Raw genomic sequence first — 15,610 nt, 5'->3', positions numbered from 1 at the left:
CAAGTCACAAGGGAGAAGAGGGAGTTGGGGGAACTTTAAGCAAGTTGTGGGGTGGGTAGTTGATTAAAACACCCCTGAATCATCTTACTTGTAGATGGGACATGTTTATTTTGCTACTTAAGTCACTAGCCTTTCATCAGCATGGGGCCAATTGGGAAGTGCATTGAAACCTGTGGTTGTTTTAATGGGTTGGTTGCTGAAAGGCATTGGTCTTATAACTACTTTAGTTAGTAATAAAGGCAAACTCCTAGTCCATGTCTCATTATAGTTCTTCTTCCCTTCTCCCTCAAGGTAGAACTAGTAAGTACAAAATCCCAGCTCCAAAACCCAAAACTAGGCCTTCCTAAGCTATGCGTTTCTTTCCCTCCATGGGCAACAAGTTTTTGGAATCTTCGAAAGCTGGAATTCCAGAATCTTGCAATTCTCCTCCTTGGTTTTCATCACTTTGTCTAGAGAGGCCCCTTGTTCTTAGTCTGAATGGCCATGGGCTTGGAGATGAGAGTTGCTGCTAAGAAAGTCCCCCTCCATTCCTTTGAGTAGGCGGTCTACATAAAAAAGGCTCATCTCTTCCAAAAGAAAAATAGAATTGCAAATTTGTCTCCCATTCTGTCTTCCTTCTCCCGTCCTATCTCTCCGTTCTATTTTTGCTCTGACTCTCTTTTACTCTCCTCTTGCTTCTGCGATCTCTTCCTTAAGTCGATCTCTTTCATTCTATCTCTCTCTATCTCTTTAAAACCTATCTCACTTTTCCTATTGTGGATGAGGCTCCCCCCTTGTGCTATCTCTCTATTCTCTCCTCGTTCGCCTCCTCCCTTTTTCTTCTCTCTTGGCATCTCTCGTTCTATCTTTCTTCGACTCTCTTTTCTCTCCTACCGGCTTTGGCGTATTCTTTCTTTTTCCCTCTCTTTTGTTCTCTCTTTCTTGTCTCGTTTTGTCTCACCTTAATTCGCTCATTTGTCTATCTTTAAACCCTTTCTTCCTTCTCTAGCAACATTTCTGTTCAACCTCTACCTTTCTCTTTCATTTTATCTGTTTTGTCTCTCTTCCTTCATCCTTTGTTTGATTTTGTCTTTTTCTTTGTTTATCTTCAATCCCTATTTTTCCTCTTTCACAATTGCTTGTGTGAATAAGGCTCCCCCTTCATTCCATCTCTCTAGTCTCTCGTGTGTTGTCTCCCCTTTCCTTCTCTCGTATCTCTCTGTGTTATTATTTTCTCCCTTTTTCTCTCCCGTTGGCTTTTGCATACTCTTTCTTTTTCCCTCCTTTTCTCTCCTTTTGGCTTCCTCGTACTTTTTGTGGCTTCCTTTTCTCTTTTGTCTTCCTTCCGACGGTCTCTCTTTCTTTAAACTCTCGTCTTCCACTTCTCCTTTTTTCTCTCATTCGCTATTTGGCATGTCTTTCACTCTCTCTCTCTCTCATACACCCAAGCTTCCTCTTTCTTCATTATGTGATTGAGGCTTCCAATTTTTTTCGTCTCTCTTCTCTTCTATTGTCTCCCTTTTTGTTCTCTCTCGTTTAGCCTTGTGTTCTTTCTCGTACTCTTTGTCCTCTCTTAGTTTTTGCGATCACTTTCTCCATCTCGCCACTCTCTTTTATAATCTCTCTCTCTCTCTCTCTCTCTCTTTTCAAAATCTGCTCCCCATTTGTTGTCTCTTTATTCTCTCTTTTTGTGTATCCATTTCCTTCTCTCTTTGTTTGTCCTCTCTTTTTCTCTCGATACTAAATTCTACGTAGTCTTTTTTTGTCTGTCTCGATTCAGCCTCTCTTTATCTCTTTCATTCTTCCTATTTTTTCTCCCTTCCTTCTATTACTATGTTCGATCCTGTCTCTTCTTTTTCTATCCTCAAACCTTGTCTTCCCTCTCTCACACTTCTATGTGTGATGAGGCTCCCACTTTGTTCCAACTTTCTACTCTTTGTATGCCGCACTCTTTTAATTTATCTCCCCTTTTATCTATCTCGTATTTTCCCTCTCTTTGTGTAAGTGGGGTTCCACTCTTCTCTCCCCTCCCATTGTCTTCTTTTTCCTTCTCTATCTCTATTGTTTCTTTCTTTGACTCTTTATTTCTCTCTTATTGACTTCCTTGTACTGTCTCTAGTTATTCCTTTTTTTTCCCTCCCTCTCTCTCTCGTGTTTCCCTTAAAACCCTTTAATGATGTCTTTGTGCAACCTTTCTCTATCTCTCTCTTCCCTCGTTACCTCTCTTTCTTCTTTTTTACATTCTCTGTTTTAATCTCCTCTCCTTCATTCTCTTTGTTTGTCTCCGTTTTCTTTTTTACTCTTCTTCTCTCCTTTGGCTTCCTTGTACTTCTTCATCCTCTCTTTCTCTCGACCCTACCTTCCCTTTCTCACTCTTTTTTGTTTGAATGAGGCTCTCCTATTGTTCCCTCTCTATTCTCTATCATTTTGTCCCCTTTTCCTTCACTTTGTCTCTCCATTCTTTCTTCGACTTTTTTTCTTCGCCTGCTCGTTTGGATAAGGGTTTCCTTTGTTTCATTTCTTTAGTCTCTCTCGTTCTTTGTCCCTTTCTTGTCTGGTGTTTCTCTTTTGTTCTATCTTTCTTCGACTCATTTTCTCTCCAACTTGCTTCTACGTAGCTTTTCTTTACAACACACACACACACACACACTCTCTCTCTCTCTTTGTGCTTTCTTTCTTTGTCTCTCTTTTTCTCTCTTATTGGTTTCCTCGTACTTTTTGTGGCTTTGTTTTCTCTCTTATTGGTTCTCTCGTTCTTTGTCCCTTTCTTGTCTGGTGTTTCTCTTTTGTTCCATCTTTCTTCGACTCATTTTCTCTCCAACTTGCTTCTACGTAGCTTTTCTTTACAACACTCTCTCTCTCTCTCTCTCTCTCTCTCTCTTTGTGCTTTCTTTCTTTGTCTCTCTTTTTCTCTCTTATTGGTTTCCTCGTACTTTTTGTGGCTTCGTTTTCTCTCTCGTTTTCCTTCTGACACACACTCTCTCTCTCTCTCTTCAAACCCTATCTTGCACCTTTATCCGTTGTGTGTATTAGGCTCACCTTTTGTTTGGTCTCTCTATTCTCTTGTTTTTTTCTTGTTATTGGCTATTTGGCACGTCTCTCTCACTCATACATCCAAGCTTCCTCTTTATTCTTTATGTGAAGGAGGCTTCCCTTTGTTTCGTCCCTCTTCTCTTCCATTGTCACCCTTTTTGTTCTCTTCTTTTAGCCTTGTGTTCTTTCTCGGACTCTTTTGACCTCTCTTAGTTTTTGCGATCGCTTTCTCCATATGCCACGCTCTTTTATATTGTCTCTCTCTCTCTCTTTCTCTATTCATAGCCTAGCTCCCCATTTGTTTTGTCTTTTTATTTTCTCTTTTTGTGTCTCCATTTCCTTTTGTCTTTGTTTGTCCTCTCTTTTTCTCTGGTACCAAATTCTGCATATTCTTTTTTTGTCCGTGTTTGCTCAACCTCTCTTTATCTATTTCATTCTTCAACCTCCGTCTCTGTCTCTCTCTCTCTTTTTGTGTGTGTGTTTTCTTTATCTAACTCTTTTTTGTTCTCTCCCTCATTTTAGACCTTCTCTTCCCTTTTTTACTTGTGTGAGGAAATGGCTTTTCCCTTTGTTTTGTTTTTTTCTCCCTATTCTGTCTTGCTTTCCCTACTCTTTTTCTCCCTTATTTTGTCTCGTCGTTCTCGTTCTCGGTTTGTCCTCTGTCACTCTCTCTCTCTCTCTCCCCCTCTCCCTCCAAACCCTCTAATCCCTTTTTACTAGCATCTTTTATTGACCTCTCTTTCTCCTCCCTCTCGGTCTCTCTCTCTTCTTTTCATACACACACACACACACTCTCTCTCTCTCTAATTCATTCGCTTTTGAAAGCATCTCTTTGATCTCTACTAATGTCTTTTTTTGGCCTCTTTGGCTCTTGCTTTCTTCTTTTTATCCTTTCTTCTCTCTTCCTCCCCCCATTCCCATTGAAGACGATTTTGTTTCATCTTTCTATTTCTCTATTCTCTCCCATTTGTCTTCCTTTCCTCCCCGCCCTCTCCATTCTGTCTTTCTTTGGCTTTCATGTATTCTTTTGTCTACCTTTCTTCTTGGTTCTTGCTCTCTCTCTCTCTCTCTTTCAACCCTTAATTCCCTCTCTAACAGGGCAATGTACCTGTTAGACCTATGTCTCTCTCTCTCTTCCCCGGTATCTCTCTCTAGACCTTCTCTTTGCTCTCCAGAAATCTCTCCATTTGGTCACTCTCCGCCTCATTTTCCCTCCCTATCCTCCCTTTTCTCTATTCCTTCCCTCCTCTATCGTTCAATTTCCCTTTGTCTCTCTCATTCTCTTTACCCCTTCTTTGACAATGATTTTTTTCCAATTATTTGTCTCTGTCTTCCCTCCTTATTCTTTTTTCTTGCTCTTCCTTATTTGTTTGAAATGGCAATGAATCGTGGCAAGATGTTCCCTTCAAAGGCCACGTTTTATATATGTCTTTATCTTCCCTCCCTATTGTCTCCTCTCTCCTCTCGTGCCCTTTTTACTCCCCTGTTTTCCCTCTCTTTAATTAGAAGATGGCCAAAAGCCAATATAGAAGAATCCTTTTGAGAGAAGGGACGTTTATTTCATCTCTTTCTTCCCTTCCTCTCTTATTCTGTGTCTCTTTATTCTCTCTCTTTTTCTCTTTTCAAATCCTCTCTCCTCTCCCTCACTCTTCCTTGTGTGAATGCGGCTGCCCTTTTGTTCCATCTTTTCTTTCCTCTACCGTTTTACCTCCCTTTTACTTTTCTCTATATATCTCTTTGTCCGATCTTTATATGTCTCTTGTGGTTTCTGCGTACTGTTTCTTTGTCTTCCCTTATTCTTGCTTCTTTCTTTTTCTCCCCCTCTCCTCTCTCTCTCTCTCTCTCTCTCTCTCTCTCTCTCTCTCTCTCTTGTCTCTATCTGTCCATCTTCTCATGTTGTGCTCCCACCATAAATGATGAACTGTAGCAGCGTAGACGAGCTTACCTACTCGATCACAAATCGTGGAACCATAGAACTTACTCAAGACCCGGTTCCAATCTCGAGCAAAACCAAAAGTGCACCTCGATTAGACAAAGCCATTAATTATTCTAGACAACCAAATTGCCATCCAAAGACCTAACTTCTTAGCCATTAAAACCCCTATCGTCAAATTATATATAACAAACCTATTCAAAAGTCAAACCCAAAAAGATTAAATATTTGTCCCTAAGACTAATCCTAAATGTTGGTACCTTTTCGGTCCTAGAATCAGAGACATAATACTGATCCGTATATCTGCAAGGGTTGTACTTTTCATTCTGTTGTTGTACCTGTTAAAAGGACAGTATTGGGCTGTATGGCTTCAATTACCATTTGGATCAGCCAAGCCCTTTATTGATATAAAATGTTTTGAAGGAAAATTACGTAACAGCCTCCTCCCTTCTCCACTATACTAATTAGACTCAGTGGGAAGGTAAAGTACTCAATATACCCCTACACGGTTTATTCTACAAACATAAAGTTACACATTAGGCCCTTTAAATCACTGTGTTCCGTAAGAAAAGGTATTAGTTAATGAAAGCATATATCTAGGCATCAAGGACATCATCTTTTGATCAAGCTTTTTCATTTTATTAGCATCATCTGTGCTTAGTATCTTATTATTTACTAAATTTGTAGGAAAGGTTTCTGTGTTATTCTTAGTTCAACTGTATGATCGTGGTATCTTTTAATCTCCTGGCACTAATTAAAAAAAAAAAAAAACTATTGGTAAATCAGATCTATTGAATAAATGGAGGTTCATTTTTCAGTAAAATATTTGGTTGGAATTTCTTATTGCAATAGATGGAATGTTGCACTGATGTGCTAGCTGCTGATTTGCTTGAGGTTGCTGATCTATCTCATCAATGAGTTTTTATTCTCTGCTAGGTTAGTCTTAAATAACTCTAACCTGACCTTATGGGGGTTGGAATCCTAAAGTTTGAACTTCAGTTTCTATTGTAGAAGAAGTAATCGATGTATGTCCTGTCTCATGGATGTCTCTTTTCTAACTGTGTGTGTGTGTTTTTTTCCCTTGGCATTTCATAGATGAATCACATGGTACAAATGATTCCATTATAAGGCGTAGTCCTCTTTGGGCAACTTATGATCCTAAACGTGGGAAGTGAAAGAAAAAGAAAAGAGTTCCTCTGTTTCTCCCCTCTCTCTCTGTCTCTTCAAACCCTCTCTTTTCTCTTAGAGATGTCTCTGTTTGACCTATGTCCATCTGTTTCTTTCCTCTTGTTTCGATCCCTTCCTTATTTTGTATCTTGTTAAGAAATTATACTTAGGATGTTCCTGTTGACTTTCTGACAACTTGGAGGGGGCTGGGGGATGATGGTCCTGTTATATTTTCGAATACCTTTATTCAATGATCTTTTAACAAAACTACTCTTCACTGTCTTCTCACTGTTCTTATTCTACTTCTTTTGTCTGTCTGTATGTTAAAAATTTTCACGTGGACATTAAGAAGATGTGTACTTTTTTTCTAATATGTAAGCTATGCTAAATGAATTGAGTTCATTTGAGTTGTAGGTTGAAATACTGCAAAGAGGACTTAAAGAAATGGGGATCTTGAAAGATACGTGAAGGCACTCTCAAACTTATCATCAGCCGAACCCAACTTTTATAGGTCTGTTGAAACTTCTGTTTGTTCTTTCAGTTTCTCATTTGGGTTGCATTTTTGTCCAATATTGGGAGAACACATTTTGGGCTATTTGATTCATGTAGAATGCATATAGACATAAAAATCTCTGTTGAACAAGCTCACCATCAAGGAATTGATGTTCACAATTCTCCCATGATTAGCTGTGACCATCCTTCGGAGCCAAATGTTGTAAGTTATAGGCATTTCCTTCTCTGAGTTATTTCTACTTCTTCAGCACGAGTTTCTTGTGTACATTATTTCATGTATCATTCAAGATTATATAGCTTGAGGTGAACAAACATGGCAGTTCTTTGGTTCATGTTTCCTGTTTTTTTCCAATTAAGTTAGATCTGAAACCCATGACTCTTCCATATTTATGTGCAGCCCAAGTGAAATCATTTCAAGGAAATAAAGAGCTGATACATTGTTGCAATCGTTGGCAGGTGATAATGATTGTACCCAGAAGTTATATCCCTTATTCTTTTGACGGACGAGAGAGGTATTTGTTGCACTTCCTTTACACTATCAAACTGCATTATTGTTCATCATACAATTCAGATAGATATCAGGTTTCTATATGGTCAAGCCCTATGAATGGCTAGTTTAAGTTGGACACACTGACGTTGCAGTTGTCATTCATTTGACCCGTGGGAAATCACTGAATGCAAAGAACTGCCTGTGAATGAATGTTTCATGATCAGCCTGTTGGACTAGTCACTAGCTAGATTGGATCCACTGCATGATGTCCTATCCTGTTCACTGTTATTGAAAACCTATCATTAACAATAATTTGAATAACAGGTACCGGGCATTGGCATGCCCTTGTTACTGAAATTGGGCATGGGGTATCATTTCTGAGTGATAAAGCTGGTGGCTATCTTTCTTATGAAGTATCTATTGGTAAGTACCGTCAATTTTGTTATTTATGGTTGGAAATAGGTCCTAACAAGATCAATGAATTTGAAATAGTCCAGCTGTCTGGTTTTGGACTTTTAGGGTGTGAATTGGTTTGTGATCAGTGAATCATAAGGATGATCACTTTTTGCGAACTCACTATTTTCTAAAAGCGACTGCCTTGACATATGAAAGCCTTAAACCTCCATGTGTCTCTACGAATTTAACTTTTCAATTTCCCTATTAATTGTCGATCACGGTTTTGAAGTTTTTAGTCATTTGTAGCTATAACTGGGGACTGTTGGAGTAAATCCCATGGAAGATTGTTCTTGAGCCTTTTAGGACAGGTGATCACTAGTATGCGGGTCAAATATCTATGTTTAAGACGGTACCCATTCCTATCCATTTTTCGTATTACCCATTATGATACATGTGTCCTTTCCCACAAGACATGTTCAAATCTTCTTCGGTGAATTTGAATTATTTTTTGTATCTGTTTTTTCAATACAAAATAGAGAGAGATTAGGGAAATATAGTAATTGGGTAAAAATGATGAACGAGTGCTTATCGATTAATTCCCTCCAAAACTTCAAAGCTTTAGTGGATTCCAATGGGCAAGGGAGCTAACCATGATTGTGTGTCCAGATTTCAGTCATTGCTCTATTTTTTTTCTTGAAATTATGTTCTCTTTGTTAGAGTTGGGTCAGTGCTCTTATATGTACCCTCTAACTACTTAATGGGTTGTGATTTGTTTACCTATTGGAAAGTTGTTTTTGTGAATTTAAAATGGTGAAAATATATCGAAATACCATATTATATAGAGCTCCATTGAAAAACCTTTCATTAATTTCCATATATCGTCCAAGTCCCATCTTTGATAAAGATTGTCATTTATCCACATATGAAGAACAAGTAGAGTGTAGGACTCCTTCAATTCTCGAATCGGTGCAGTAAATTTATTGTTTACCGAGCACATCCTTTTTCTCCCCGTGACCCTCGTCTTTTATGCTTTTTACTAGGTTCTTTATCCCTAGTACTGCATTGCAAGTTAAAATATTTATTCCCCTTCTGGTCTTATAAATTTGTTTATTTTGTATAATTTTCTTGGTGAACCTTTCTTTTGGAGTTTCCAGAAGAAAATATAACGTTCAGGAAAGTTCCCCATATTACACATAGTACTCTCTTTTTCTTAAATTGCTACCCCTGTTTTAGTTTTAGGTGACTATACATTTGTATGTGTTTACATGATCTATACGTCAAGATCTGTAACGTACGCTAGTCGTATATTCAGACTTCAGTGGTGATTTCTATATGAGGAAATGTTGATGAATCCACACCAGGGAAAGATGGTTCCAAAGGGAAGAAATATGTTTCTGACAAATTAACTTCAGATTGGAGAACCTTTTTGTTCTCTTCCAGTATTTCCCTTTTTGTTCTCTCTATTTAGCTTTGTGTTCTTTCTCGGACTCTGTTGTCCTCGCTTAGTTTTTGCGATCGCTTTCTCATCTGCCACTCTTTTATATTGTCTCTCTCTCTCTCTCTCTCTCTGACTCTTCAAACCCTAGCTCCTTATTTGTTCTGTCTATTCTCTTTTCTGTGTCTCGCTGTTTGTCCTCTTTCTTTCTCTTGGTACTGAATTTTGCATAGTCTCTTTTTTTGTGCTCTTTGTTCAACCTTTCTCTAATCTCTTTCATTCTTCCTATTTTTTATTCCTTCTGTTACTCTCTTCGATTCTTTCTCTTCTTCTTCAATCTTCATACCCTGTCTTCCCTCTCTCACACTTCTATGTGGGAATGACTTTGTTCCATTTTTCTAATCTTTCCCATTTGTCTTTCTTTTCTTTCTCTTTGTCTTTCTGTTGTATCTTTCTCTAACTCTCGTTTTCCTTATCACTTGCTTTTGTGTACTCTTTGTATGCGGCACTCTTTTATTTTGTGTCCCCTTTTATTAACAAGTGTTTTCCCTCCATTGTCTTCTTTGGGTAAGTGAGGATTCTCTCTTCTCTCCCATTGTCTTCTTTTTCTTTATTTCTCTCCATCACTTCTATCTTCGACTCATTATTTCTCTCCTGTTGGTTTCCTTGTACTTTCTTTTGCTTCATTTCTAGTTTTTCTTTTTTCCCCTCTTTATTCGTTCTCTCTCTCTGTGTTTCCCTTCAAACCCTTTAATGTTGTCTTTGTGTAACCTTTCTCTATTTCTGGCTTCCTTTAACTTTTTGTTGTCTTCCTTTTGTGGCTCTCTTTTGTCCTCTTTCTCTGGACCCTACCTTCCCTCTCTCACTCTCTCTCGTGTGAATGAGGCTCTCCAGTTGTTCTCTCTCTATTCTCTCCTATTCTCCCCCCCTTTCCCTTCTCTTTATTTCTCCATTCTTTCTTCAACTTTCTTTCTTTGCCTGCTCATTTTGATAGGAGTCCCCTTTGTTTCATCTCTTAAGTCTCTCTCGTTCTATCACCTTTTTTTTTCTTCTTGTGATTTTCTTTTGTTATATCTTTTCTCGACTCTCATTTTTTCTCCAACTTGCTTCGACGTACCTTTGCTCTACCACACACACACACTCTCTCTCTTTCTCTCATTTTGGTTTCCTCGTACTTTTTGTGGCTTTCTTTTCTCTCTCGTCTTCCTTTTGACACTCTCTCTCTTCAAGTCCTATCTTCCACCTCTCTTCGTTGTGTGTATTAAGCCAACCTTTTGTTCAGTCTCTCTATTCTTATGTTTTTTCTTCCTTCTATTTTTGTCTGTTTGTTTTGTCTTTCTTGAACTCTCCTTTCTTCACTTATTGGCTATTTGGCATGCCTTTCTCTTTCTCATACACCCAAACTTCCTCTTTCTTCTTTATGTGAATGAGGCACCCCTTTGTTCCGTCTCTCTTCTCTTCTATTGTCTCCCTTTTTGTTCTCTTTATGCAGCCTTGTGTTCTTTCTCGAACTCTTTTGTCTCTTTTTGTATCCTCATTTTCCTTCTTTATTTGTTTGTCGTCTCTTTTTCTCTGGTACTGAATTCTGCATAGTCTTTTTTTGTCGGTCTTTGTTTAGCCGCTCTTTATCTCTTTTATTCTTCTTATTTTTTCTCCCTTCATTCTATTACTCTCTTCGATTCTATCTTCAAACCCTGTCTTCCCTCTATCACACTTCTATATGCGTGAGGCTCCCACTTTGTTCCATCTTTCTACTCTTTGTATGACGCACTCTTTTATTTTGTCTCCCCTTTCAAAAATTAATATTTCCCCTCTCTCTTCTCCTCCGTTATCTTCTTTTTCCTTGTCTCCCCTTTATCAACTAGTATATTCGCTCCTCTCTTATTCTTTTTCTCTCCTATTGGCTTCCTTGTACTTTCTTTGGCTTCTTTTCTATTTTTCTTTTTCCCCCTTTCTTTAATCTCTCTATCGTTCTCTCTTTGTTTCCCTTTAATGATGTCTTTGTGCAACCTTTCTCTCTCTTCCCTTGTTATGTCTCTTTCTTCCTTTTACACTCACTTTTTTTTTTTTTATCTTCTCTCTCCCTTTTCATTCTCTCTTTTTCTCCGTGTTCTTTTTTTCCTCTTCTTCTCTACTTTGGCTTCCTTGAACTTTTTGTTGTCTTCCTTTTGTTGCTTTCTTTCATCCTCCTTCTCTTGAGCCTACCCTCTCTATTTTACTTATTCTTGTGTGAATGAGGCTCTCTCGTTGTTCCATCTCTATTCTCTCCCGTTCTGTCCCCTTTTCCTTCTCTTTGTCTCTCCATTCTTTCTTCGCTTGCTCGTTTGGATAGGGGTCCCCTTTTCCTTCTCTTTGTCTCTCCATTCTTTCTTCGCTTCCTCTTTCTTCTTTATGTGAATGAGGCTTCCCTTTTTCCTCTTCTCTCTTGTCTTCCGTTGTTTCCCTTTTTGTTTTCTCTTTTAAGCCTTGTGTTCTTTCTTGGACTCTTTTGTCCTCGGTTAGATTTTGCAATCACTTTCTCCATCTACCGCTCTCTTTTATATCCTAGCTCCCCATTTGTTTTGTCTATTTATTCTCTCTTTTTGTGCATCCATTTCCTTTTCTCTTTGTTTGTCATCTCTTTTTCTTTGGTACTGAATTCTATAGTCTTTTTTTCGTCGGTCTCTCTCTCAACCTTTCTTTATCTCTTTCATTATTCCTATTTTTCTTTCTATCTTTTGCCACTCTCTTTATATTCTCTCTCTCTCTCTCTCTCTCTCTCTCTCTCTCTCTCTCTCCCTAAAACGTAGTTCCCCATTCGTTTTATCTCTCTATTCCCTCTTTTTGTGTATCCGTTTCCTTCTCTCTTTGTTTGTCCTGTCTTTTTTCTCTTGTACTAAATTCTGCGGAGTCTTTTTTCGTGGGTCTTTGTTCACCCTCTATATCTTTCTCCCTTCCTTTTGTTACTCTCTTCAAACCCGCTCTTCCCTCTCTCACGGTTCTATCCTTCTATTCCCTTCATTGGTGTTTATTTTCCTTCTCTATATCTTTCTGTTGTATTTTTCTATGACTCTCATTTTCTTTCCAACTTGCTTTCGTGTACTCGTTGTATATCCCGCTCATTTGTTGTCTCCCCTTTTATCAACCAATATATTGCCTCTCTCTTCTTTGTGTGAGTGAGGCTCCTCTCTCCTCTCTTCTTTCTTCCTTTTACACTTATTTTATATATTTTTTCTCCCTTTTCATTCTCTCACTTTATCTCTGTGTTCATTTTTGCGCTTCTTCTCTTCTTTGTCTTCCTTGAACTTTTTGTTGTTTTCCTTTTGTTGCTCTCTTTCATCCTCTTTCTCTCGAGCCTACCTTCCATATCTTTGTCTTCCTTGAACTTTTGTGGCTTCCTTTTGTCTCATTTTCCTTCTGACGCTCTCTGTGTCTTCAAACCCTAAAATGCACGTCTCTTCGTTGTGTATTAGGCTCACCGTTTGTCCGGTCTCTCTATTCTCCTATTTTTTCCCTTGTTTTGTCTTTCTTAAACTCTCCTTTTTCCCCCCTTCCTATTGGTTATTTGGCACGTCTCTCTCTCTCTCTTACACCAAACTTCGCCTTTCTTCTTTATGTGAATGAAGCTCCCCTTTGTTCCATTCCTCTTCTCTTCCAGTATTTCTCTTTTTGTTCTCTCGTTAGCGAATGAGGCTCCCCTTTGTTTCGTCTCTCTTCTCTTCCAGTATTTCCCTTTTTGTTCTCTATATTTAGCTTTGTGTTCTTTTTGGGACTCTGTTGTCCTCTCTTAGTTTTTGCGATCGCTTTCTCATCTGCCACTCTATTTTATATTGTCTCTCTCTATCACTCATCAAACCCTAGCTCCTTTTCTGTTTTGTCTCTTTATTCTCTCTTTCTGTGTTTCCCTTTTTGTCCTCTTTCTTTCTCTGGTACTGAATTTTGCAGTCTTTTTTTTTTGTGGTCTCATTTCAGCCTTTATCTAAGCTCTTTCATTCTTCCTAGTTTTTCTCTCTTCTGTTACTCTCTTCGATTCTCTCTTCTTTTTCAATCTTCAAACCCTGTCTTCCCTCTATCACACTTCTATGTGTGAGTGACTTTGTTCCATTTTTATAATCTCTCCCATTTGTCTGTCTTTCTGTTGTATCTTTCTTTGACTCTCGTTTTCTATATCATTTGCTTTCGTGTACTCTTTGTATGCGGCACTCTTTTATTTTGTGTCCCCTTTTATTAACAAATATTTTCCCTCTCTTCTTTGGGTAAGTGAGGCTTCTCTCTTCTCTCCCATTGTCTTCTTTTTTTTATTTCTCTCCATCATTTCTATTTTCCACTCGTTATTTTTCTGTCCTGTTGGCTTCCTTGTACTTTCTCTGGCTCCATTTCTAGTTTTTCTTTTTCCCTTTTTTTGTTTTTTCCCCTCTTGATTCGTTCTCTCTCTCTCTCTGCTTCCCTTCAAACCCTTTAATGATGTCTTTGTGCAACCTTTCTCTATTTCTAGCTTCCTTTAACTTTTTGTTGTCTTCCTTTTGTCGTTCTCTTTCGTCCTCTTTCTCTGGACTCTACCTTCCCTCTCTCACTCTTTCTTGTGTGAATGAGGCTCTCCAGTTGTTCTCTCTCTATTCTCTCTGTCTGTTCCCTTTCCCTTCTTTTATTTCTTCATTCTTTCTTTGACTTCCTTTCTTCGCCTTCTCATTTGGATTAGGGTCCCCTTTGTTTCATCTCTTTAGTCTCTCTTGTTCTATCTCCCTTTTTTTTTCTTGTGTTTCTCTTTTGTTATATCTTTTTTCGATTCTCATTTTCTCTCCAACTTTCTTCTGCGTACCTTTTCTCTACCACACACACACTCTCTCTCTTTCTCTGTGTGTGTTTTCTCTATTTTTCTCTCATTTTGGTTTCCTCGTACTTTTTGTGGCTTTCTTCTCTCGTCTTCCTTCTGACACTCACTCTCTTCAAATCCTATCATCCACCTCTCTTCGTTGTGTGTATTAAGCCCACCTTTTGTTCGGTCTCTCTATTCTTATGTTTTTTTCTTCCTTCTATTTTTGTCTCTTTGTTTTGTCTTTCTTGAACTCTCCTTTCTTCACTTATTGGCTATTTGGCATGCCTCTCTCTCTCATACACCCAAATGTTCCGTCTCTCTCTCTTATATTGTCTCCCATTTTGTTCTCTCTTTGTAGCCTTGTGTTCTTTCTCGAACTCTTTTGTCCTCTTCTAGTTTTTGCAATCACTTTCTTGTGTGCCTATCTTTTATATTCTCTCTCTTCAAACCCTTTCATGCACGTCTCTTCGTTGTGTATTAGGTTCACCTTTTGTCCGATATCTCTATTCTCGTATTTTTCGCTCTAGGTTTTGTCTTTTTTAAACTCTTTCCCCCCCCTCCTATTGGCTATTTGGCATGTCTCTCTCTCTCATACACCGAACTTCGTCTTTCTTCTTTATGTGAATGAGGCTCCCCTTTGTTCCATCTCTCTTCTCTTCCAGTATTTCTCTTTTTGTTCTCTCTTTAGCAAATGAGGCTCCCTTTTGTTCCGTCTTTCTTGTCTTCCAGTATTTCCCTTTTTGTTCTCTCTATTTAGCTTTGTGTTCTTTCTCGGACTCTGTTGTCCTTGCTTAGTTTTTGCGATCGCTTTGTCATCTGCCACTCTTTTATATTGTCTCTCTCTCTCTCTCTCTCTCTCTCTCTCTCTATGACTCTTCAAACCCTAGCTCCTTATTTGTTCTGTCTATTCTCTCTTTTTGTGTCTCGCTGTTAGTCCTCTTTCTTTCTCTTGGTACTGAATTTTGCATAGTCTCTTTTTTTGTGCTCTCTGTTCAACCTTTCTGTAATCTCTTTCATTCTTCCTGTTTTTTATTCCTTCAGTTACTCTCTTCGATTCTTTCTCTTCTTCTTCAATCTTCATACCCTGTCTTCCCTCTCTCACACTTCTATGTGGGAATGACTTTGTTCCATTTTTCTAATCTTTCCCATTTGTCTTTCTTTTCTTTCTCTTTGTCTTTCTGTTGTATCTTTCTCTAACTCTCGTTTTCCTTATCACTTGCTTTTGTGTACTCTTTGTATGCGGCACTCTTTTATTTTGTGTCCCCTTTTATTAACAAGTGTTTTCCCTCTCTTCTTTGGGTAAGTGAGGATTCTCTCTTCTCTCCCATTGTCTTCTTTTTCTTTATTTCTCTCCATCATTTCTATCTTCGACTCATTATTTCTCTCCTGTTGGTTTCCTTGTACTTTCTTTTAATTCATTTCTAGTTTTTCTTTTTTCCCCTTTCTTTTTTTCCCCTCTTTATTCGTTCTCTCTCTCTCTCTCTGTGTTTCGCTTCAAACCCTTTAATGATGTATTTGTGTAACCTTTCTCTATTTCTGGCTTTCTTTAACTTTTTGTTGTTTTCCTTTTGTCGCTCTCTTTTGTCCTCTTTCTCTGGACCCTACCTTCCCTCTCTCACTCTCTCTTTCGTGTGAATGAGGCTCTTCGGTTGTTCTCTCTCTATTCTCTCTCCGTCTCCTCCCCTTTCCCTTCTCTTTATTTCTCCATTCTTTCTTCAACTTTCTTTCTTTGCCTGCTCATTTTGATAGGAGTCCCCTTTGTTTCATCTCTTTAGTCTCTCTCGTTATCACCCTTTTTTTTCTTTCTTGCGATTTTCTTTTGTTATATCTTCTCTCGACTCTCATTTTTTCTCCAACTTGCTTCGACGT

At 38.4% G+C, this 15,610-nt stretch overlaps 1 long non-coding RNA gene across 7 annotated transcripts in view; it reads left to right on the top strand.

The window, feature by feature from the left end:
• LOC149010130 (uncharacterized) overlaps nt 1–15,610 on the top strand; it is a 43,055-nt gene that overhangs the window by 4,523 nt on the left and 22,922 nt on the right. For 4 of the 7 annotated variants that reach the window (XR_016174444.1, XR_016174443.1, XR_016174438.1 and 1 more), the window contains exons 8-10: nt 6,527–6,623; nt 7,082–7,137; nt 7,440–7,538. This is a non-coding gene — a long non-coding RNA (uncharacterized LOC149010130). Of the gene's footprint in view, nt 1–6,526; nt 6,624–6,721; nt 6,828–7,022; nt 7,138–7,439; nt 7,539–15,610 lie in introns of all 7 variants that reach the window. The other 3 variants (XR_016174440.1, XR_016174442.1, XR_016174441.1) reach the window with 3 other exon arrangements.

Source organism: Hakea prostrata, chromosome 7 (genome assembly GCF_041222555.1).
Source record: "Hakea prostrata isolate BN-2017 chromosome 7, UWA_Hpros_2, whole genome shotgun sequence".
NCBI lineage: Eukaryota > Viridiplantae > Streptophyta > Magnoliopsida > Proteales > Proteaceae > Hakea > Hakea prostrata.
The sequence above is the reverse complement of the archived record's forward strand: the minus strand, read 5'-3'. Positions and strand labels throughout refer to the sequence as shown.